The sequence below is a fragment of the Pipistrellus hanaki genome (assembly GCF_964339955.1).
Source record: "Pipistrellus hanaki genome assembly, chromosome: 10".
Lineage (NCBI taxonomy): Eukaryota > Metazoa > Chordata > Mammalia > Chiroptera > Vespertilionidae > Pipistrellus > Pipistrellus hanaki.
In genome coordinates this window covers 67,786,724-67,809,462 of record NC_140512.1, presented here as the reverse complement: position 1 = coordinate 67,809,462, position 22,739 = coordinate 67,786,724, and the positions used below count along the sequence as shown (strand labels likewise).

The 22,739-nt window shown below is 43.5% G+C and overlaps 1 long non-coding RNA gene and 1 pseudogene across 2 annotated transcripts; both read right to left on the bottom strand.

Annotated features, from left to right (window-relative positions):
• Positions 1 to 620: 620 nt before the first annotated feature.
• LOC311628863 (GTPase IMAP family member 5-like) lies at positions 621 to 1,507 on the bottom strand (annotated as a pseudogene). Its single transcript has 2 exons — positions 1,357 to 1,507; positions 621 to 1,266 (listed from the first exon to the last, which is right to left on the bottom strand). The product of its transcript is annotated as a GTPase IMAP family member 5-like (transcript).
• Positions 1,508 to 5,193: 3,686 nt separating this feature from the next.
• Positions 5,194 to 22,306, bottom strand: LOC311628759. Its single transcript, XR_014796065.1, has 3 exons — positions 22,274 to 22,306; positions 20,645 to 20,790; positions 5,194 to 5,260 (listed from the first exon to the last, which is right to left on the bottom strand). It is a non-coding gene; the product is annotated as an uncharacterized lncRNA (long non-coding RNA).
• Positions 22,307 to 22,739: the final 433 nt, after the last annotated feature.

The following is a 22,739-nucleotide window of genomic DNA, read 5'->3' as shown; positions in this document are numbered from 1 at the left end:
TGAATCCTAAAAATTGCAACAAAAAAGCAGCTGCCCTAACAATGCCAGTTAATTTCTTAATAGAAACTTTCAAGGCTCGAAGAGATTGGTATGAAATATGCAACATCATAAAAAGTAATATTACTCTACTTAGGCAGGTTATCATTTAAAATTGAAGGAGAGATAAAGGGCTTCCCAGGCAAGAAAAATAAGGAGTTCATTACCACCAAACCAGTATTACAAGAAAATTTTAAGGAACTTCTCTAAGAATAAGTAAAAATTGGGGGGAAAAGGAACATATTATTAATAATCAATTTAAATGTAAATATATGAAATACTTCAATCCAAGGTCATAGGGTACCTGAATAGATGAGAAAAGAAGACCAATATATATGCTCTATACAAAATACTCCCAACAGAATTAAAAACCCATAGAGCCTGAAAATAAAGGGGTGGAAATATATTTCATGAAATGAAAAAAAAAGCATATTTATATAAGGCAAAACACACTTTTTGACTGTGCAATGGCTTGGATGCCCAGTGACTCCCAGTATCCTTCAGTTCTCACTTTTGTTCCTCAGTGTGCATTTGAACTTTGGCCAGATAGGACCTGTGGCCTTCTAGGGTGCTGTCCTATCTCCCTAGGGCATCTGTGTATTGCAGAAGAGGTTGCTTGTGTAGAAATTACACTGATTATCCCTCTCCAAGTTCTCGACCACAGCTATCAGCTTTTCCAGCTTCTCCCTCTGGTCCTCCCCAGTAGCTGGGTTCTGGAGGCCAGAGTATCTCTTCCCACATGCCTGGACCAGGATCTGCAGGCTGTCCTTGTCTGTTTTGGCTACTTACTCATTGAAGGACTCTCCCCCTAAGTTTTCCTTGTGGGTGAAGATTACCACCATATGCCTCATGGATCATGCCCCAAAGACCTCCTTTGCCCTCCTCACTGCCACTGTGTCCTGGGCAGTAAAGCTGCCCAGCTGCATCACCTGCAGAAGCACATGGGGCCCTGGGGCTGAGAGCAAATAGCAGTCAATGATGTCCTTATACAACTCCTACTGGTCTTTACCTCAAAGATGGAGGGCATGTCAACCACCAGGATGTTCCTTCCATTCCATGTGCCTGTGGCCAACTGGCACTTCCTTGCCATGGCCTGAGTCCCCAGCCTGGACTCAAACACAAGTTGACAGAAGATACTGTTCTCAGTGGCACTTTTTCTAAAACTAGATTTTCCCACCAGGTTGAACTTCAGTGAGGAAGATGATGGAAACTGCCTATCCTCTTCACTTCCTGAAAGAGAAAAATTCTGTGTCTTTTTAAACTAGTGTCTTCCAATTTTTCAGTCCTGGACTCTCAGGGTATCTTATTAATGCTGTGGACCTTCCTCCAAAGAAAGTGTCATATCTAAATACATACAAAGGTTTTCAACTTTGGGAGTTTCTCGGGACAAAGGAAATCTACATAGGAAGCCCAAATTGGACCCATGGCCCACAAGTAAGATACAATGAGAAGGTTGTACCACATCCTTCATGGAGACTAGGGAAGACAGTTTTTTTAAAAGTAAATTGGTCCCTGTGTTCCTCCAGGGATGGTGCCTAGCCCAGTTTCATTTTAAACAAATGTGAAGTTAGAAGGAGGCAGAGGATAAGAAGTCACACATGGGAAAATATTACCACCTCTTTTCACCCACAAATTCCAAGGAACACTTGTGTAGAATTGTTCAACATATTCACCTAAACCTTGGGAGAAGAGGAAGTATCATCTGTGGCCTTCCACCAAGGACCAGCTGAGGGTCCCTGTGTCTCTGTTCTTTGGGTGGGGAGTTTTCTGCTTGTAATTGAAACAATAGAAAAGTCATAGTTAGGGTCAAAAGCAAAATCTGAGAGATGACTCAGGATGGGTGGCTGAAGGGGATTGGAATTTTAGACAGTTAGTAGTATACGTGATGGAAAGATCTCCTAATGGGCTGGTTGAATTGCAGGAAGTTAACAAAAGTTGTGTTGGAGAGTGTAATATTGACCCAAGAGCTAAAATCTTCCAGGATGGGAATCCAGGGAGGTCTAGGGTTCTATGAGCCCAAATGAATTCCAATTTTAATGCAGTATCCTAAAATATATTACTTTATTTCTTCTACTCTCTGTTGAATCTTCCTTTTCTTTTTTTTTCTTTTTTTTTTAAATCAATCTTTATTGTTCATATTATTACAAAGGTTCCTCATTTCTTCCCCCCTCCACCAGGTTCCCACCCGACCCTCTGCCCCCTCCCCATCCCCCATTGTCCTCATCCATAGGTGCACAGTTTATGTTCAGTCTCTTCCTCCCTCCCTTCCCCGATAGTAAATCCCTTTTCAGATAGTAAATCTGTTACTTAGCATTTTCTCATATCAATAATACCTCCACATGCCCAATGATACACTTCACACAAAAGACATTTCCAAATAGGTCAACCAGCCTCATCCAGGCCCCACCCAAGGCACTCACAGATCAACACCCCAGCGCTATACTAACTCAACACATCCAGATCTAAGCCTTCATCACTTGATTCAGCAGACCCTCAAGTTCCCGCAAAAGTTTCCAGCCATGTCTGAGAGGCAGCTGTGGGCAGGGACAGGCGAGGAGCGAGCTGTTTCGGGCCTGGCTGCTCCGGGCCTGGACTCTGTTGCTCTGGTTCGTTCCACAACCAGCTGCTCCGGGTCTGGTCACTGCCGCTCCTGACCTAGTTGCTCTGGACTTGGCTGTTGCTGCTACAGGCCTGGCCACACCCGACCCGGCTGCTCTGGGCCCGGTTGCTCTGGTCCCGGCCGTTCCGCGCCTGGCCGCTCCCAGCCTGTCAGCCGCTGCTCCGGGCCTGGCCGCACAAGACCCGGCTGCTCCAGGCCTGGGCGCTCCCAGCCCGGCAGCTGCTGCTCCGGGCCTGGCCGCTCCCAGCCTGGCAGCCGCTGCTCCGGGCCTGGCCGTACCAGACCTGGCTGCTCCGGGCCTGGCCGCTCCCAGCCCGGCAGCTGCTGCTCCGGGCCTGGCCGCTCCCAGCCTGGCAGCCGCTGCTCCGGGCCTGGCCGTACCAGACCTGGCTGCTCCGGGCCTGGCCGCTCCCAGCCTGGCAGCTGCTGCTCTGGGCCTGGCCGCTCCCAGCCTGGCAGCTGCTGCTCCTGGCCTGGCCGCACCCGACCCGGCTGCTCTGGGCCTGGCCGCTCCCAGCCTGGCAGCTGTTGCTCTGGGCCTGGCCGCTCCCAGCCTGGCAGCTGCTGCTCCGGGCCTGGCCACACCAGACCCGGCTGCTCCAGGCCTGGCTGCTCCCAGCCTGGTAGCTGCTGCTCCGGGCCTGGCCGCTCCTAGCCTGGCAGCCGCTGCCCCGGGCCTGGCTGTACCCAGCCTGGATGCTCCTTGCTTGGCTACTGCTGTTCTGGGCCTGGCTGCTCCTAACCCGGCTGCTCTGGGCCTGGCTTCTCCGGGCCCGGCCACTCCGTGTCTGGGTGTTCCTGGACTGGCCACCCTGGGCTTGGCCGCCTCTGCCTCAGGCCTGGCTGCCACTGCCCCAGGTCTGGCTGCTCCAGTGCTGGCCGTTGATGCTCTTGTTCTGGCTGCTGCTGCTCTGGGGCCTGGCCACTGCTGCTCCGGGCCCAGCTGCCACTGCCTTGTGCCTGGCCACTCTAGGCCTGGTCGCCGCTGTTCCAACATTCTGTCCCTTTTTTCTTTTCTTTTTTTTTAAAAAAAACGCATTTATGTTGCAATGTTGGCTGGTGAGTTGAGTTCTGACTTAGTCTTTGATTTTTCAAGATCTTCTTTGTATTCTTTCTTAAGTAATTTTACTACTATTTGTTCTCACTTGATTTCTTCACATTGAGGACTTCTTTGGTTTCTTCCTCCTTGTCCTGGGAGCTCAGCAGGTTGGCCTGTGGCACCCCTTTGTTCTCCGCAGGCTCCTGCGCTGCTTCAGCCTGTTACCGGGGTCAGTGCCACCCAGGAAGCAGCCCCCGTCCTTGGCTCCGTTGCCCGCGCTCAGCAGTCGAAGGCTCAGGGGCACCCCCCTCCCCGGGGGCCCCGTCGCCCGGCTCCTTGCTGGCGCCTGGCTGGCCGGTGTCCGGCAGGGGCTCCTGCTCCTCGTCGCGTTCCTCCAGTCTGGAGCTTTCTTTCTCCCTCCCACTAGGGGAGTCCAGGATCAGAGTCAACAGACTGTCCTCTGCGCGCAGTGTGAGCGACTCCAGGGGCTCGGCCTTTCGCCGCACTCCCAGGACTCCACCCAGTCTCCCCCTGCCTGAGCCTGGGTCCCCAGGGACTGGCCCAGACCTGGAGTTCGGGGTGGTCCGGACAGAGGCTCAGCGCCGCCAGAGGCTTTGTTTCTTCTGGCTAGGGTAATCCAGCATCAGAGTCAACATTCAGTCCTCTGCGCACAATGTGTGCGCGACTCCAGGGGCCCCGCCTTTCGCCTTCCCCTGGGATTCCGCCTCACAGCCCCGTCCCCCTTTGCCGGAGCCTGGGTCCCCAGGGACTGGCCCATAACTGGGGCTCAGCGCTGCCAGTTCGGGGGTTAAGCCCAGGCTGGGGGTTCTATTTCCTTCCTGCTAGGGAACGCCAGGCAGCACCCAGCCCTCTTCTCCTCTCCGGCTGCGACCTCTCCGCAGGCGCGTGCATGCGAGCGCGCAGCATGTCTCCGTACCTTAGGCTTTTTTTCAGCTCCTCTGATTTTCCTTCTGGTTTTCTCCCTCCTTCCTATTGTAGAGTTTTCAGTCAGTCGACTACCTGTAGCTCTGGGCAATGTCCACTCTACATTTTAGTTGTAGTCCATTGAAATTGTTGTGAGCTGCTGCGGCCATCTTTGTAGCATTTGAATCTTCCTTTTCTGCAGTGTTAGTTTTTTTTTATTTGTTTTTGTTATGTTTTTGTTTTTGTTTTTTGTTTGTTTGTTGTTTTTTTGTAACATGCACGATTAGTAAATTTTTCTGGGATGAATTTCTATTTTCAGCTCAAAGTGGACAGGGAAAGATAAAATTTATTCACAATTTAGTTTAAAAACCTGCAACTTCTGACTTGACATTTCATTTCCACATTTCTCACAAATCCTGTGAATGGGGAACACTGCACTGAAGGGGTGAGGTGGAGGTTGAGCCGAAGGTGTTGGGGAAGTTAAAGAAAAACTGAGTACTGACTTTTTTCCTTTAGTTTAAAACCACTGGTTTCTGTCACTGTTTTTGATGTGAGGAAACAATGCCTCTTGAGGACTTGGAGCTTTTCTTTCCTTTGGCCTGAGCTCCATATTTGCTCTTTGGAAGTCCTTCCATTCTCTTCTGGAATAAAAGCAGGAAAATAATAAAAAGTAAGTAGGAGATGGTAAGGCCTGAGGTCACCTCCAATTCAGACTACTAAGAATAATTCTTCATTGAGGAGCCATTTACATTACTAATTTTCTAACTCACATTATGCCCCCTCAAAAGTCTATACATAACTTTAAGGGAAACTGGTGAAACTAATACAATGGACTGTGAACACAATGTTTGGTCTATTTCTTTCTGTTGTAGGATAGGAGAAAGCAGGAAGTGTTTTAAAAATAATCCATTACTTACGTTTCTCCAACTGGATAAGGCACGAAATGAAAAAGAAAGAAAGCATTCTTCATGGAATGAGGAGGGGAATATTATCTTATTTTATGTTTTGGATTCAAAGTAGGCCAACTTTCTGGAAAAAGTACTTCCCTCTCATGTCAGTCCTTGAAGAAGTCATGTCACAGACCCAATCTTCCCCTGGAAGATATGTTGTGCTTTTCATCTTGGCCACTAGATACCCATGTGACATAAAAAGTTTCAGGCACCAGAAATTCTCATTACTTCAAACAAGCTAATGTCATTTATAGCAATGTGATTTTTTTTCTTTGTTCTAGCAAGTTTGTCACTAGTTCCCTAAGCAGTTGGTCAAGAGAAGGGGGTGGCATATCCAAAGAGAAAGAATCAACACTGAGGACAAATTCAATAAAAACTCACTTCCTGCTCATTGTTTAAACAAATGTTTTTCCTGGCTGGCTCTGTGGTCCTTGTCCCCCAGTTATCACCATTCTGTATCCCAGTAGATTTAAACAGAAATTGGCACAATCATTGGCATGAATTAGCATAAATGTCTCATTCAAATGAGGCATAATATTGTGCCACTCATTTTGTTGCTAGAAAAGACAAGATGTGATGCAGAAGAAGATGGCAGTACAGGTAAACATTCCTAAATGGCTACTGGGCACAGGTCCAAAAAAATACCAATATAAAACAAACGTTTATCTCCCAAAAACCAAACAAAAGCTGGCTGAGAGGAAGCCCTACATCTAGACTGAAAGAGAAAGAGGAGAATCCAGGGCCCAAGCGCTGAAAAACTGAGATAGGGGGGCGAGGCCACGATAAGGGCTGGTGGTGGATCCAGGCTGGCAGAGGGTGGTGTTTTCTTCAACCCAAAAAGAGACAAGCCCCCGATCTCTCTGAAATCTAGTTTCTGGGGAGAGGCTAGACAGTCTGCCATCGGGTCAGAAAGTGAGGCTGGCATGCTTGCAGAGCTGAGATTGTTTGCTGTGCTGTGGTGTGAGATGCGGGGATGCCATCGGAGAGGCGGCAGAAGGCAGCTATTGCTCTTGGCCACGCCCTAGCCTAGTGATGCCCTGAGACTCAGCTCTGAGACTCTGCCCCTCACAACACATCCAAGCTCCAAGCAGTGGACTTTGCATATGAATTTCTATCTCTGTTGCAGTTTAGCAAAATTGCAACCTGGGGCAAACAGATCCAAGGAGGACAGAACTGTGGTTCACAGTGTAGCTTCTGTGACAGTACTGGCCTCAGACAGTAGCTGAACTGAACCTCACTGAGACTTAAAAACTAGAGTTCTAGTGCTCAGTTTCAATTCCTCACACCCATAAGTGACACAGACGGTCTCAGTGAGCACCAAAGCCCCACTGAAACAAGGTGTGTCTCCAGCGCAGCAGTTATTCCTTTATAGACACAGTGTATCCTCACAGACAATTTGCTTGGAGGTCAATTCCTCCCAGTGTACCAACAGCAATAAAGGCTTAATTACACCAAGACTTTGCACTAAGCACATGAAGGGATGTAGCCAAAGAGACCACCTCAGGTGATTGGGGAAGCTGAGGTCACCAATCACACAAAGCCACTCCAACACAGGGAGGCAATGAAAATGAGGAAACACAGAAGCATGACATGAATGGGAGAGATGGAGGAGAGTAAACTACTGGATGACACACAGGTCAGAATCACATTTATAAGATTACTCAAGAATCTTCTAAAAATATTTGAGAAACTTGATGAGACCTCCAAGAAGCTTGGTGAGACCTTCAAGGACCTTAATGAGAATACCCAAAAAAATGGAAAAGGTTCAACCAGAGATTAAGCATACAAAGTCTGAAATAAAGAATATACAGAAACTCAACTATACATCAACATGCCCCAAGAATCAAACCAAAGATCTGAAATATAAGAAAGCAAAAATCACCCAACCACAGAGGCAAAAAGAAAGAAGATTCCAAAAGTGTGAGGATAGTGTAAGGAGCCTCCAGGATGGCTTAAAGCGTACCAACATCCGGATTTTTGGGGTGCCAGAAGAAGAGAGTGAGCAGAATATTGAAGGCTTAATGAAAGAAACAATGACAGAAAACTTTCCCTACCTGATGAAAGAAATAGACCTACAAGTTCAGGAAGCGCACAGGACCCAAAACAGGAGGAATCCAAATAGGAACACATCAAGACTCTTCATAATTAAAATGCCAAGAGCAAAAGATAGAGAGAAAATCTTACAAGCAGCATGAGAAAAACAACTAGTTACCTACAAGGGAGTACCCATACGACTGTAGCTGATTTCTCAACAGAAACTATGCAGGCCAAAAGGGAGTGGAAAGAAATATTCAAAATGATGAACAACAAGAACCTACAACCAAGATTACTCTACCAAGCAAAGCTATCATTCACAATTGAAGGTCAGATAAAGAGCTTCACAGACAAGAAAAAGTTAAAGGAGTTCATCAATACCAAACCAGGATTACATGAAATATTGAAGGGTATTCTTTAAGAAGAGGAAGAAGAAGAAAAAGGTAAAGGTAAAAAATTATGAACAACAAAATGTAATCAAATACATTCCTACCAATAAGCGAATCTAAAAATCAAGAGAATAAAAAAAAAAATCTGAAGAACAAAATGGACTGGTGAATATAATAGAATCAGGGACATAGAAAGGGATTGGACTAACAATTCATGGGGGAAGAGGTCTGAGGGGTGAGGGAAAAGATTGGACAAAAATCTTACACCTATGGATGAAGACAGGTTAAGGGCGTGGGGTGGGGTTGGGAATAAGGTGGAGGGGAGCTAACCGGGGGAGGGAGAGGAACACCTATAATAATCTGAACAATAAAGATTTATTAAAAAAAAAAAAAGTCAAGATGTTACATACCTGAGATGAGGTTATATTTATTTATTCTGTTTTAAATATTATGCAGTTATGAAACAAGTTTGTAAGTAAAGCTATACAGGAACTTTCATAACAAAAGCCTACAATTTGCAATGAACAAATGTAAATATTATGGCATTTTTACTGCAGCTATTCTGTTTGATTAAAAATTAACACATTGCACGTGAATTTCATTTATGTTTTTTGACTCCCCAGGCTTCTCTTCACTCCCACTGTCATTCAGAGGCAACCAATATTCTGATGTTTTTATCTATCATCTCATGTCTATTTATACTTCTACATACACATGTATCGATAGGTAATATCTAATACTGATTTTGTATTTTAAGCTTTTACAGAAATGACATTATTTGTATAAAATTGTATCCAATTATTTATTAACAAACGTTTAAGGTGTTCCAAAATATATACTTCTGTAAAGTAATCCCCATATTCTGCATATCTCTGTGTAACAATAATGGATGGCTTTCATCTGACTAGATATTGTCAATATGACTGGAGAGCACTATGCCAATTCTCATTGACACAAGCCCTGTGTGAGAAGTCCCAAATCTGCACTTGCACTTGATGATATTCCACTGTGAGTTTTCTGTCACCTTAAGGACATACATAGTGATGTCTCCATCCATTGACATATCCATATTACTGATTACCATTCAATTTAAAAATGGTTTTCACAGTTTGTTTGCCATTCAGGTTGCCTCTGATATATAGAAATGTCTGTACACTTTTCTATTAATATATTGGGATTTTTATTTTTGTCCCTCAATAGGTAAACTTAAGGTGGGTTCTGGCAACTGGAATCTGTCAGCTAACTGCTAACTAGATTTTGCTTTTGTTATGCTGTACATTGGGTTCCTAGAAGGACACAATCTACTGAAGGTGACTCAAACCTAAATAAAATCTAAAATAGGTTAAATTAAAGTAAAAACCTACAACCAAAGAAAATCCCAGTACCAGATGGCATCACTGGTGAATTTATTAAATAGTTAAGGAATTAACACCAATGCATTGCAGACACTTAAAAAAAAACAACAAACAAACAAAAAACCACGAGAGGAGAAAGTACTTCACCATTCATTCCTTGAGGTCACTATACTTTAGCTATATTACAAAACAAAACAAAACAAAAAAAAAACACCCTATAAACCAATATCCTTTATGAATTTAGACATAAAAATACTCACCAAAATAGTAGCAAATGGAATGTGGCAACTTATAAATGCAGTGCATACGTGATAAGTATGTACCATATGTAAGTATAGCTCTCTGGGATTTATACTAAAATTCACTTATTGAATTACATCTCAATATCGGATATTTCCAAGACCCTCAATGTATAATTTGTCAGTCATATGTCAGTTGAGTGTCCCTCACTCCTTGGTGACCTGGTGAAATTGGTGCAAAGTATCATTACACAGCATGGAAGACTTCACAGTCCTTATCTCTGTTTCTAAGGGTTCCCCTTCCTTTCCCTCAGCCTCTCCTGCCTCCTCATTCCTGTGACAGTGTGCACTGTTTCTACTCCAGCCTGTGACTCTGAAAGCCCCAAAGGCAGCAGTTTTACTGTTTCTTAAAAACCACCAGTGTTTATGCAGAACTATTCATACCGATCTATTTCTTTTTCAGTTTTAGAAACTTTATTGGAAATGCTACAGAGTACAAGAACCAGCACACAGATTTTCGCTCTCATTTTGATGATTATCTTTTCTTTGTTCTTCCCTTTTTTCCCCCTTTAATTTTTAAGATGCTTTTATTTGTGTATATGAGACTCTGTTCTTTAGTGGATAAAAATCATGTCTCTTTTAGATACTCCAGCTTGGCTTAAAAAACAACACACCAAACACCTTACTCTTTCTGCTCCCACTTTATATTGAAAGGCATGAATAGTCAATTTAACAAACATTTTAAATTTTTCCACATATTGGAAATACTTAATAGAGTATAGACAAATATCAAGTGTGGACAAAAAAGCATTCAGGTCACTCTCATCCCTTTTAAAAGAAGACATATGTGTAGTTATTTCTAGTATCTATTTCTTTTCTTGGACTTTTAAAATACTCCATCCAAATCTCCTAGCTGTACGTAAAGGGCTGTATCCTTTTGAATTTTCTCCAACTGGCTTTCCTACTTGTTTGCTGGCTGCTGCTAGTTATTTCAGTTGTTTGATTGCTTTTTGTTTCTTTTTCATTCTTGCTTTTCTTCCTTTATCTCACAGTCTCAGGATGTTGGCTGAGAAAAGAGGTTTTGTGCTGTGCTTCCTGTTTTGCAGCTTTTGACCTCATCGTTCTTTGTTTTTGAGGTGACTGTGTTTGAGATTGGCTTATACTTTGCCCTTGTGGTTTCACACTCTGGTGTGGCTTCTGGTGCAGCTTGAGATCAGACACTTGTTTGTTGCTCAGAGATAGAGTTCAAAAGGTCGTTTCAATGTGGGTTCCTCGCTGCCACTTAAGTAACAACTGCTGCATAAGGACCAAGTCCATTGGAAATACTTTGTCTGAAAACTTCTGCAGGGAAAAACAACCATAATGCAGAACTTTGTACCTGTTACTCACTCATATTCTGGCACCACCTGTAACAGTTACATTCAGCTCCTCTCACCTGGGCACCAAGAAAAGTATGTGAAATTAGAGGCCACTGTTTTGTACATATGTTGGTGATTGTTAACACTTCACACCAATCTTTGTCTTAAATTAAGGATCGCATAGCAGAAAGCAATGGAAAAATGTTATTTTGAGAAGAGTTTGGGTACAAGGTCAAGCATACCAAAAATGGGATCATTTTTAGTCATTGCACTATAGCATTTTCTTCATTTGTTGCAAGTAGAGGAGTGTTTGTTATCCACGGCAGAAACCATTGTTTGGTTGACTATTGTTAACTCACCAACAACTCTTAGATCCTATATCTCCGAATCTGTCTTGGCCTTAGACACTTTGTGGCTAAAGTTTCATGATGTTACTCAAGGCTTTCACCCTTTGGATGCTCTATTTAAGCACAAGACATGATTGTTAAAGTAGTTTTATTTTCTTCAGCAATTAAAGGAGATGGAGGAATCACAGACAAAGCTCTGTCTCCCAAAGGGAATGTTTTTATACACTATCTGGTTAATTATACATCACTTTCTTTCCCTTTTTGTTTTTTCATTATCGATTAAAGTATTACATATTTGTCCTTATTGCCCCATTGACCCCACACCCTATTCATGCCCTTAACCCCCTGGTGTCTGTGTCCATTGGTTATGCCTTTATGCTTGCATACAAATCCTTTGGTTGATCTCTCCCCTTACTCCCACTCTCCCCTATCTTCTCTCTGAGGTTTGAGGATCTGATCAAAGCTTTCCTGTCTCTGGAACTGTTTTTGTTCATCAGTTTATGTTGTTCATTATATTCCATAAATGAGTGAGATCATGTGATATCTATATTTTTCTGAGTGGGCTATTTCGCTTAGCATGATGATCTCCAGTTCCATCAAAGCTGCTGCAAATGGTAAGAATTCCTTCTGTTTTACACCGGGGTAGTATTCCATTGTCTAGATGGACCACAGTTTTTTAATCCACTCATCTGCTGGTGGGCACTTAGGTTCTTTCCAAATCTTAGCTATGGTGAAAAGAGTTGCTATGAACATAGGAGTTCATATATCCTTTATTATTGGTGTTTCTTGCGATATATTCCTAGAATAGGGATCCCTGGGTCAAATGGAAGTTACATTTTTAGTTATTGAGGAAACTCTACAGTGTTCTTATCTCCATACCAACTTATACCATACACAAAAATAAACTCAAAATGGGTACAGGATTTAGACATAAGATGGAAAACCATAAAAATACTAGAGGAATCCACAAGCAGCAAAATATCAGACTATGCCAAAGCAATTTCTTCACTGATACAGCTCCTAGAGCAATGGAAACTAAAGAGAAAATACACAAATGGGACTATATACAAATAAAAAGCTTCTGCACAGCAAAAGAAACCATCAACAAAACAACAAGAAAGCCCACTGCATGGCAGGACATATTTGCCAATGTTATCAACAATAAGCATTTAATTCCTAATGTGAACAGGAAACTCATACAACATAACAAAAGGAAGATAAACAATACAAGATAAAGGACCTAAATAGGTACTTTTTGAAAGAACACAAAAGGAAGGCTAAGAGACATATGAAAACATACTCAAAGTTACTAATCATCTGAGAGATGTAAATCTAAATATTGATTTTTTTCTTTGCAGTTGGCTACTATTGTGAGGTTGGGTTGGGTTTCTGTCAAACTCATCTTGCTTTCCACTATGCCTGTGCAACATGTAAACACTTAGCAAGATGCATTTAGTAAGAGCTGCCCAGACCTTAACATTCTTGTCCTAACTAACAATGATATCCACCATATAATGGCACAGATTTAAGCTAATAACAGGGAGTTCACCCTTATTGAAATCCTTTTGATGATAGCCTATGATCCTTTTAATGTGTCATTGAGTTCAGTTTGCTAAACCATGTGGAGGGTTTTTGCATTAGGTTTATCAGGGAGATTGGCCTGTAGTTTTCCTTCCTTTGCCCTTTTGGGAGAGTTTGTGAAGGATGGGTAATAATTGTCTTTCAAATGTTTGCTACAATTCAGTTGTGAAGCTCTTTGGTGTTAGCTTTTCTTTGTTGGGGGATTTTTTTTTAGACCTGCTTCAATCTCCTTACTCATTACTTGCTTGTTCATATTTTTTATTTCTTTATGATTTGGTCTTGGTAAGTTTTATGCTTCTAGGAATTTTATCCATTTCCTCTAGTTTATACATTTCTTGGCACATGACTGTTTACAGTAGCCTATTATGATCCTTGTATTTTTGTTATATCAGTTGAATTGTCTCCTTTTTCATTTATGATTTTCTTTATTTAAGCCTTCTTTATTTGGAAATTTTAGTCTAATAAAATGTTTGTACATTTTGATTATCTTTTCAAAATATAGATCCTAGGTTTTTATTTGTTTGCTTTGATTTTTAAAAAATCTTTTCTAACCGAAACCAGTTTGGCTCAGTGGATAGAGCATCGGCCTGTGGACTGAAAGGTCCAGGGTTCGATTCTGGTCAAGGGCATGTACCTTCGTTGAGGTCAAGAGGCAGCTGCAAGAGGCAGCTGATTGATGATTCTCTCTTCATCGATGTTTCCTAACTCTCTATCCCTCTCTCTTCCTCTCTGTAAAAAATCAATAAAATATATTAAAAATATATTTTTTTTATTGTTGTCTTTATTTGTTTCCTTCCTCTGCAGACTTTGGGTTTTGTTTTGCTTTCTTTCTTTCTTTCTTTCTTTCTTTCTTTCTTTCTTTCTTTCTTTCTTTTTTCTTTCATTCTTTTTTTTTCTTTCTGAGTTCTCAATGTAAAGTTAAGCTTTTTGAGATCTTTCTTCTTTCTTAATGTTGCATCTAACATTACACCCTTCCTCTTAGAATTGCTTATGTTGAATTTCATGTTTTTGTATGCGTGTTTCCATTTTTATTTCAAAATATTTTTATTTCATTTATGATTTTTTTCTTAAATCCATTGGTTGTTGAGTGTATTGTTTAATTTTCATGTTTTTTTTGTGTGAGTTTTCCTCTTTTTCTCCTGTTAGTGACTTCTATAGTTGAATAATATTGTAGTCGGAAAAGATATTTAGTATTTTTTAAATATTTTAAAATTTGCTACTATATATATATATATATACACACACACATATATATATATGTAGTAGCAAATTAAAAAATATAGAGGCTAATACATATATATATATATATATATATATATATATGCTAACACACACACACACACACACGTGGCGGTGGTGGCAGCTGTGAGTGCACCATGTGGAACCTGCTTGCCGAGCTGAAGTAGCTCCTGCAGGTCACGTGTGTGTGTGTGTGTGTGTGTGTGTGTGTGTGTGTATAATGTCCATTCTCTGAACAACAGGCTACTCAGGACTGATTCAGATATTGATCAGGTATGTAGAAATGAAAACAGGTGACAACTGGCACCTCAACAAAGGATTGAGTCACATAAAATAGTGAAGAGATAGATAAACAGAAAATATTTTTATCAATTAAAAATCTCTGCAAAAGCCAATTGATACTTGGGAGCAAAATAATAATATATGGTTGAGTTCATATTTTCTGTAAATGTATTTATACTAATAATAGACAAACATATAAATTTACCATACCTCCATGATGCCCACAGCCAATCAGGAATGGGTATGCAAATTAACCAAACAAAAATAATGGGCCTGTGGGCAGCAAGCATGTGCGCAGGCACCAAGTGGCCTGGGGCTGGTTGGGTAGGGAGCTTTCACACCCGCCAGGAGGGCTAGCAAAAATAACAAAGCCAAGGGCCCTGCTTTGGGCCTATGGGCAACACGTGCAGGTGTGGAAAAGTTGGTGGGCAATGTGCTGAGAAGCAGAGCAGACAGTGGACTCTGGGGGATGTCTGCCCACATGCCTGGAGAGTGCTGCCCAAGGCAAGGAAACCAGGGGCAGTGTGCACAGAGAGGCTGGTGGGCCAGGGAGATCAAAATGTCTGCCTTCATTGCCTTGGGCAGGCTCTCCTTGGGGGTGGGCAGCACAGGCAGTTATAGAGCAGGAGGTTGGCAGCCCGCTTTGGGTCAGTGGGCAGAGCTTGCAGGCATCCTGCCCTGCCCAGGCTGCTGCAGGCATGTGGGCAGCAGGCACAGAGAGCTGCTGGGTGGGGGAGGTGGGCCAGTGGTGGGCAGCCTGTACTCGCCACATGGCAGTGGTGGCAGCTGTGAGTGCACCATGTGGAGCCTGCTTGCCGAGCTGAAGTAGCTCCTGCAGGTCATCAGCAGAGAGGAGTGGCTGTGCAAGTCCCACATCCTGGCCCAGAAGGTGTGATCTCAGGGACAGCCACTGTGACCGGTTAGTTTGAAGTCCTCTTGGCTGTGCCACAGGGTATACGGATCTGCACAGCTGCGGGCCTTCAGTGCATGCATCCTCTCTTCTGCCCCTGTCATCAAACATCCCCCAGTGTGCTGTCACCCACGTGTGCCTGCAAGAGTCTCAGATCATGGTGTTAGCAAGTTCCCGCTGCCTACTCCCCCTTCCCCCCACCCCTCTGCAGCACCTCCATCAACCTTAGCATGCCTATGTCCCCCACAGGATGTATGCATGTCCCCTCCAGCACACTCACATTCTTTGGAGAGTGTCTGGCTGTTCTGGGTGCTGAGGGTCAGTGCCTGTGAGATGACAGTGAGAGGGCAGAGTGCAGCCACGAGATCACCTCTGTGGGGCTAATGCAGGTGCTGAGGCAGGAACAGATAGGGTCAGTCATACCTGGTGGGCTCAGGCAGCCCTCACTGAGGTGCCTTCAGTAAGCATTCAATATCAGGAACCCAGAGGAGGCCTGGAGTTCTGTCCTCTCAGTGAAATGGTGGGATAGTCAGGGCGACTGCAAAATGTGCACTTTGGGTGCCGGCACCCCCGAGCGAAGGCTGCCCATACCGAGCCTTGCTCACTTGGACCCTACTGCACTCTTGCCAAATAGTGGATGACAGGAGGTGCTTTTTCAAGTTAATGAGGAAAATATTGATTCTCCCTCTGCCTGTGAAGGTGGAAAGTGGAGTGGGGAGGCATGTGGGGAGTGAGTGAGCTTCCCCGCCTGGGGGCTCCAAATCTGCTGTTGATTCCTTTCACTGCTGAATAGAGATATACAGGGTGTCCCCCCTAAATGTACACACACTTTAGATACCTACTAATTCTAATGGGTTTAAGCATAAAAAGAAAGAAACAACAATGGAGCTGTCATCTGTTAAAAGTGTGGGCACAAACTGGCAGTCAGACATTTCCTGAGAGGTTCCAGATTGTAGAAGGTTCAGGCCGGACTGAAGGGTCTCCCTCCACCCCACTGTAGATGAAGTTCATGTACTGGGTTTCTATATAACAGGAATGCAGAAGGTGGGAAGAGACCTTACAGCATATGTGATGTGATATAACATTTACTGAAAATAGAATATGATAAGTTACGGGTGCATATTGCAAACTGTGGAGTAACCAACAAGAAAATCAAATAAAATATAGAATAACACAAGAGTTGAAATAAGACAGAATTTAAAAAATTCTCAAAAAAGCAGAAAAAGGAAAAAAAAAAGAATAGATGGGACAAACATAAACAATAGCAAGAGCATGAATTTAAACACAACCTTATCAATAATCATATTAGATGTAAATTATCCTAATGCTCTAATTGGATAGTCAGATTTGATTTTGAAAAAGCAAGACCAAGCTGAATGCTGTCTAAAGCAAATTTCACTTTAAAAATTAGAACAGAGACAGGTTAAAGAAAAGAATTAAAAATTATATACTCAAAGGGATACACCATGCACAGATTAGGCACATGAAACCTTCAGGGGCTGTATTAATATCAGATAAAGCAAGCTTCAGAATGATACCATTTTTACACCCTGGATAAGGAAAGACATTCCATAATGATAAATAGGTTATTTCTTCAATCCTATCTAATAAAAGAATAATGTGCAAATTAACCATCACTGCATTACACCACAAGCCATCCCCCACCAGCCAATCAGGGGAAAATATGCACATTAATACAACCAAGATGGCTGCAGCCACAAAGAGAGAAGAAGGGAGACATGGGTTTCTCCAGCAATGGAGGAAGCCAAGCTTTCTGCACACCCTGGCCGGCCAGGCCTCCACTCCTGGCTACAAAATTTCAGTTATAGAAGATAAATAAATCCTAATAAAAATGGCAGCAGCCAGGGAACTGGAAAGAGCAGTAGGCTAGGGTTGTTCCTGGTGATGGAGGAAACAAAGCTTCTCCAGCCCTGGCTTGTCTTGGCCTCTGCTGAAGGCTACAAAGTTTCAATTATTTATTTATTTATTAAGATAAATTATTTATTTATTAAGTTTCAATTATTTATTTATTAAGATAAATAAAACCCAAATACCAGGGCTCCCCTTGGGTGGCTGGGAAGCGTGGCCATCCTGCAAATGACCGCAGGCTCCTCATCCTGGATGCCCCATGCCACAAGGGCACCTCACCCTGATGTGGGACACCTTTCAGAGCAAACCAGCCGGCCCCCACTCATGCACCGGACCTCTGTACTATTTAATCCTATGTAATAAAAGAATAATATGCAAATTGACCATCACTCTAACACACAAGATGGCTATCATATGTGGTCAAAGATCCTGCCCCCATGGGGAAATAAGACGGCCACCACAAGATGGCTAGCAGGGGAGGGCATTTGAGAGAGTCCAGGCCTGCAAGGGAGGGCAGTTGGAGGTGATCAATCCTGCAGGGCAGAGTGCTAAGGACTGACCAGGCCACAGAGGAAGGAAGTAGGGGGTGATCAGGCTACAGAGGAGGGAAGTAGGGGGTGATCAGGCCTTCATGGAAGGGCAGTTAGGGAGAACACAGGCCTGCAGGGGAGAGCAGTTGGGAGGGACCAGACCCTCAGGGTAGGGCAGTTAGGGGCAAACAGGCTGTCAGGGGAACAGTTAGCCATCAATCAGGCTGTTAGGGGAGTGGTTAGGTGGTAATCAGGCTGGTATGCAGAGGTGGTTTGTGGAAATCAGGCAGGCAGGCTGGGGAGCAGTTGGGAGCCAGCAGTCCTGGATTATGAAAGGGATGTCCCATTGCTCATTTAGACCTGATTCTGGTGAGGAGGGCAGTTGGGGGCCATCAGGCCAGCAGGGGAGCAGTTAAGTGGTGATCAATTCAGTAGGCAGGCAAGTGGTTAGAAGCCAGAGGTCGCAGGTTATGAGAGGGATGTCCGACTGCCAGTTTAGGACCCATCCCTGGGATTAGGTCTAAAAGGGCAATCAGACTTTCTTGAGGGGGAAATGACCATAAACCCCTTACATTCCATCTTTCAGTGATAGTATGGTGTGTTTCTTCCAAGCTCAAAAATCTCCATATTCAGAGGTAGAATTTGACCTTGTAGGACAATCATCAAGGCCTTTTTCTAGATGCTGAGAACCATTTAGGGATTCATGGCACTGTTGATAAAGCAGTACAGATGACATTTCTGTTACCTTTCCATTACCAAGTTCCAGCTCAATTCCATTGTGGTCCCATAACATATCCCATATGATTCCAATTCTCTTAAATGTTGTGAGATTTCTTTATGGTTGAAGATTTGGCAGGTCTTGGTATATGTTCCATGTGCACCAAAAGAAATATGTCCTCAGCAAATATCAACATCTATAAACCTCAATAAATCCACTCATTGAGGGTGTTATGGAATTCTAGTCCTGGTTATATGTAGCTGTTCTGTCAATTGTTGAGGATGTGGTGAAATTTCTAACTCTAATTGTGGATTTGTCTGTTTTTCCTTTCAGTTGTCAGTTTCTGCTTCTCATTTTTCACATCTCTGTTGTTTAGGAAAACACATTTAGGATTGCTCTGTCTTTTTGGTGGAGTCACCTATTTATCATTATGTAATGCTCCTCTCTGTTTCTAGTAATTTTCTTTGTTCTGAGGTCTAATTTATTTGCTATCAATACAGCCATTCCTTCTTCCTTTTACATGAGTGATACTTGCACCATTGATCTTTTTCATCCTTTAATTTTCAGCGTGTTTCTACCATATGGTTGGTTCATGAGTTTTAATCTACTCTGCCAATCTCTGTCTTTTAATTGATGTGTAGACAGCGAAAATACTTTCTTCCCTAGTTGCCTGGATTACAACCGACATGGGGGTGTGCATGTCCCCTGGAAATCCTGGGTGCCCCTTCTTAGATTTCTACCAGCTCAATCAATGTTCATTGGTGACTCTCCGAGCTCCATTCCTCCCAACTAAAGAGGAATAATCAAGTATTTCATCACACTAGACATTTCCTATTCTTTTTTTTCCTCATTTATTTTCATCAGTGACTATCTCCTTCCTCAGCAAAGTGACAGTGATAGAGTTTTATTGCAAAAGAATATTGACAAATGGACAAAGGTAAAATCAAGATTCCTATCAGTGCCTCTGCTGGGATCTGTGCACAACCCTTGAACCACAATGCCCTTTGGCAGCAGAGGAAATATCAAGTCTCAGCATTTGGCACTGGTGGTTCCATTTTTGTTCCTAATGGGTTCCAGGGCTTGTGGGCCTTTTGCTCCACTATTCACTGAACTGTTGTAGATTATTTTCCATTTTTACTTGTTTCTTTAGTGATGTAAGGGTATCAATGACCTGGGAATCTGTGTCTGTGAAGCACCGGGTGGAGGATACTGTGAAGAAGTGTCTTGAAATTACTCAGCAATATTGGAGGTGGGCTTGAGTTTGTGTATGAAGGTAGAGACACTAGGGACAGAGATGTGTGGGTGGCCAGATAATCCAAATTCTTAGTGGCTCCTAGAGACTCAAGTCTCTGGTTAAAGTTTTCTTGGACTTCAGAAGCCCCTGCATTCAAGATGCAAAGGGGTGTGATTGGAGATCAGGGAGGAGTCCCTTCCTGAGACAGATGGGCAGTTTAGTGTCTTATATTTTTATGGGCACTTACTTCAATGTGTACATGTGGTGGGAGAGGAGGTGTGTACTGTGCAATGCACTTGGTTGCATGGTTTTTGCAAAAGGAGTTAGGAATGACAGAGCAGTATCTTTGTTCAATGGGCATATAAGGCATATATATAAATGAACATCTATAAATATTGATTTCCATTAACACAATGTGAATGTCCAGGGCATTTGTTCATGCAATTCAGATTCAATTGAAACAAACAGGCATGGATGGAGGCTTTGGGTTGATTCTGGACCTTGGTCCCCCGGGGCGACCAGCAATGATTCCAGGATCTGGGACAGCAGCCTAGGTCTGTGGGAAATAGGCAAGAGCAACACTTGTTGGGCTCTAGTAAGAAGAGCTCAGGGGGCCAGGTCCATGGGCAGGTTTAAAACACAAGGAAAGCCTGTGGGCCCTGGAGGCACAGATACCAGGAAAGGATGTGATTGTCAGGTGATGGATCCAACCTTACTTAGATACACTCTGTCACTCAGGATGGATCTCAGCTATGGTCTCTGGCTTCCAGCTGCCAACACAGGACCAGGAAGCCCAGGAGCACAGTTGTGTGCAGTTTCCCTGCTACCATCCATATGTGTAGCCTCCACAGGACCCTCAACCTCATCACCCCACGCACAGCCTGCCAGCCTCTCTGCCACCCGTGTCAGCTGCTCTTTGGGGCTTCGGAATGCCAGTGTCTGCACTCTATGACTTCCACGTACCACCTTTACCACCTTCGTCTTCCCCACCTTACAGATTCTGGTCATTGAAGTGGCTGTGAGTCTGGAGGTGAAGCGCCTGTGGCCCAGGATGCTGCTTCAGGTGACGTTCTTCACAGCCCCTATCTTCCCCACCAGAATGAGTCTCAGCATGGCCTGCATGGTGTCTTTGGAACCTGGAGGACAAGTCATCTGTGAGCTTCCAAAGCTTAAAGCAATGTATCCTGGTTACCTGGACCTGAAAGCCCTTGGAAGAAGATCTACAGTGTTTCAACACTGCTTTACCAACCAAAGCCTTACTAATCTCAGAAGGATCTTCACCATTTATCCCTGTCACTCCAGCTACACCATGTTCAGCTGTAGATGATCAACATCTAGATGGCATTTATCTAGCATAGTCCCCTTCATCATTCCACACATGACTTCACCTCCATTATCCCTGGTGGTCCACACCCTGCAACTTGTCCCCATTTGAGACTTCATTGGCATCTGCCATACTTCTCCCAGATACCATTCTTGGGAAGATGGGCAGGAGGAGTCAGTAGACTGAGTGTGAAGAGTTGTCTGGAGAACCAGACACTCTGGGTTTCACTCATAGTCCCACCATTGGCTAGCTGTGCCACCTTGGAAGTTGCTTAATCTAAACATGAAAATTTATTCAAAAATGGGACTAAGGGTATTGAGTTGTTTATTCTGGGGTTGTTTAGAGGATTCAATGAGATCACCTCCTTCCTTCTTTCTTTTCTCCCTCTCTCTCTCCTCCACACTCCCCATAAACATGCTGCCTGTTAATAAGACATCCTTTTAACTCTCCATTTTGGTTCTCTAAGATTCTAGAAGGTGAGTAACACTCCATCCTGTATGTGTTCTGATATCTTCTTCATCCTCTTCCAAGGAGATCAGACTGGGTGTATTATCCTCATTTTATACTTGGGGAATAGAATCATATGCTAATCAAGTTCATATCTCCCAGCTGGGTAGGGGCACTGACCTAGTTAAATGCACATTCAGGGCTCTTACTGTTTTACTCCAGACACTTTTGTGGTCGTCTTCTGAGTCCAGAGTTTGCCCATTCCTCTCATAGAGCTCACACCAGGGGCAAGTATGCACATATTCTTATCACAGGCATTTTTTTCATCTCTTCTGTCCTCCTATCCTTACCTGAAAGAGCCCCAAACACAATTTCATTCATTCATTTATTAAATAGATTTAACTACCTATACTGTATTGGGCCAAATCCAAAAACTATTGACATCACATAGACTCAGCCGTGCTTCCACATTCCACAGAATGTCAGAATAGAGGAAAGAACATTGGAAGGGCCTGGGCTGGATTTGGAATGATACTGTGAGAGGGTCTGGGGACTTTGATTTGTATTTTCAGGGATTTCAAATGCAAAGGGCAGACAGGAGATTGTAACACTTATGGTAGTAAGAAAGCTTTAAATATTAAATTTTGGAGGTAATTCTATGTTAGTGACCAAAGCTGTAGATACTATATTTTCCCAGGAGATTCAGCAGCAGGGGAGACTTTGAAAAACCATGAGAACTAGAACATTTGGCAGGGCCAAGGGAAACTAGCTTCTTAAAGGCACTGAATTCTTCCTGGTCCTCACAGCTCCTACTTTGCTGCTGGCTACTTTCCCCTGCTTGTGCTCACCTTTCCTGCAGAATCAGTGACAGGCGCTGAGGCTGGCACAGAAGGCCCTGACTTACTTCTGTCCTCTGGTTGTGAGTGCAGCAGGCTCTTCCTCCCAGCTCATGGGGAAGTGTCCTGATTCTCAGAACTCAGAGGCAGGAAGCTCAGGGAGAGGGGGCCCAAGGGCCCAACTTAAAGAGATAGGAACATTCACCACTGAGGCAGTTAGATGGGCAGTTTCCACGGGGAAACACAGCTTTGGACTGTAGTGATGTTCTCAGAAGCTCTCTGGGACCCTTGCACTTGTCCCCTAAGGGGCTATAAACTCAGAGAAGAGAATATTAGGTTTCTGGGGCCTATTTTCATTTCTAACCTTGATGACAAATCTTAACTCCTTTTGTCTTTACTATTTTCCTACAAAATGGCCTCTTGGGAGCCTCCTTCCCTGGAACAGTAACACCTAGGTGGTCCTGTTGCCAGAAATCAC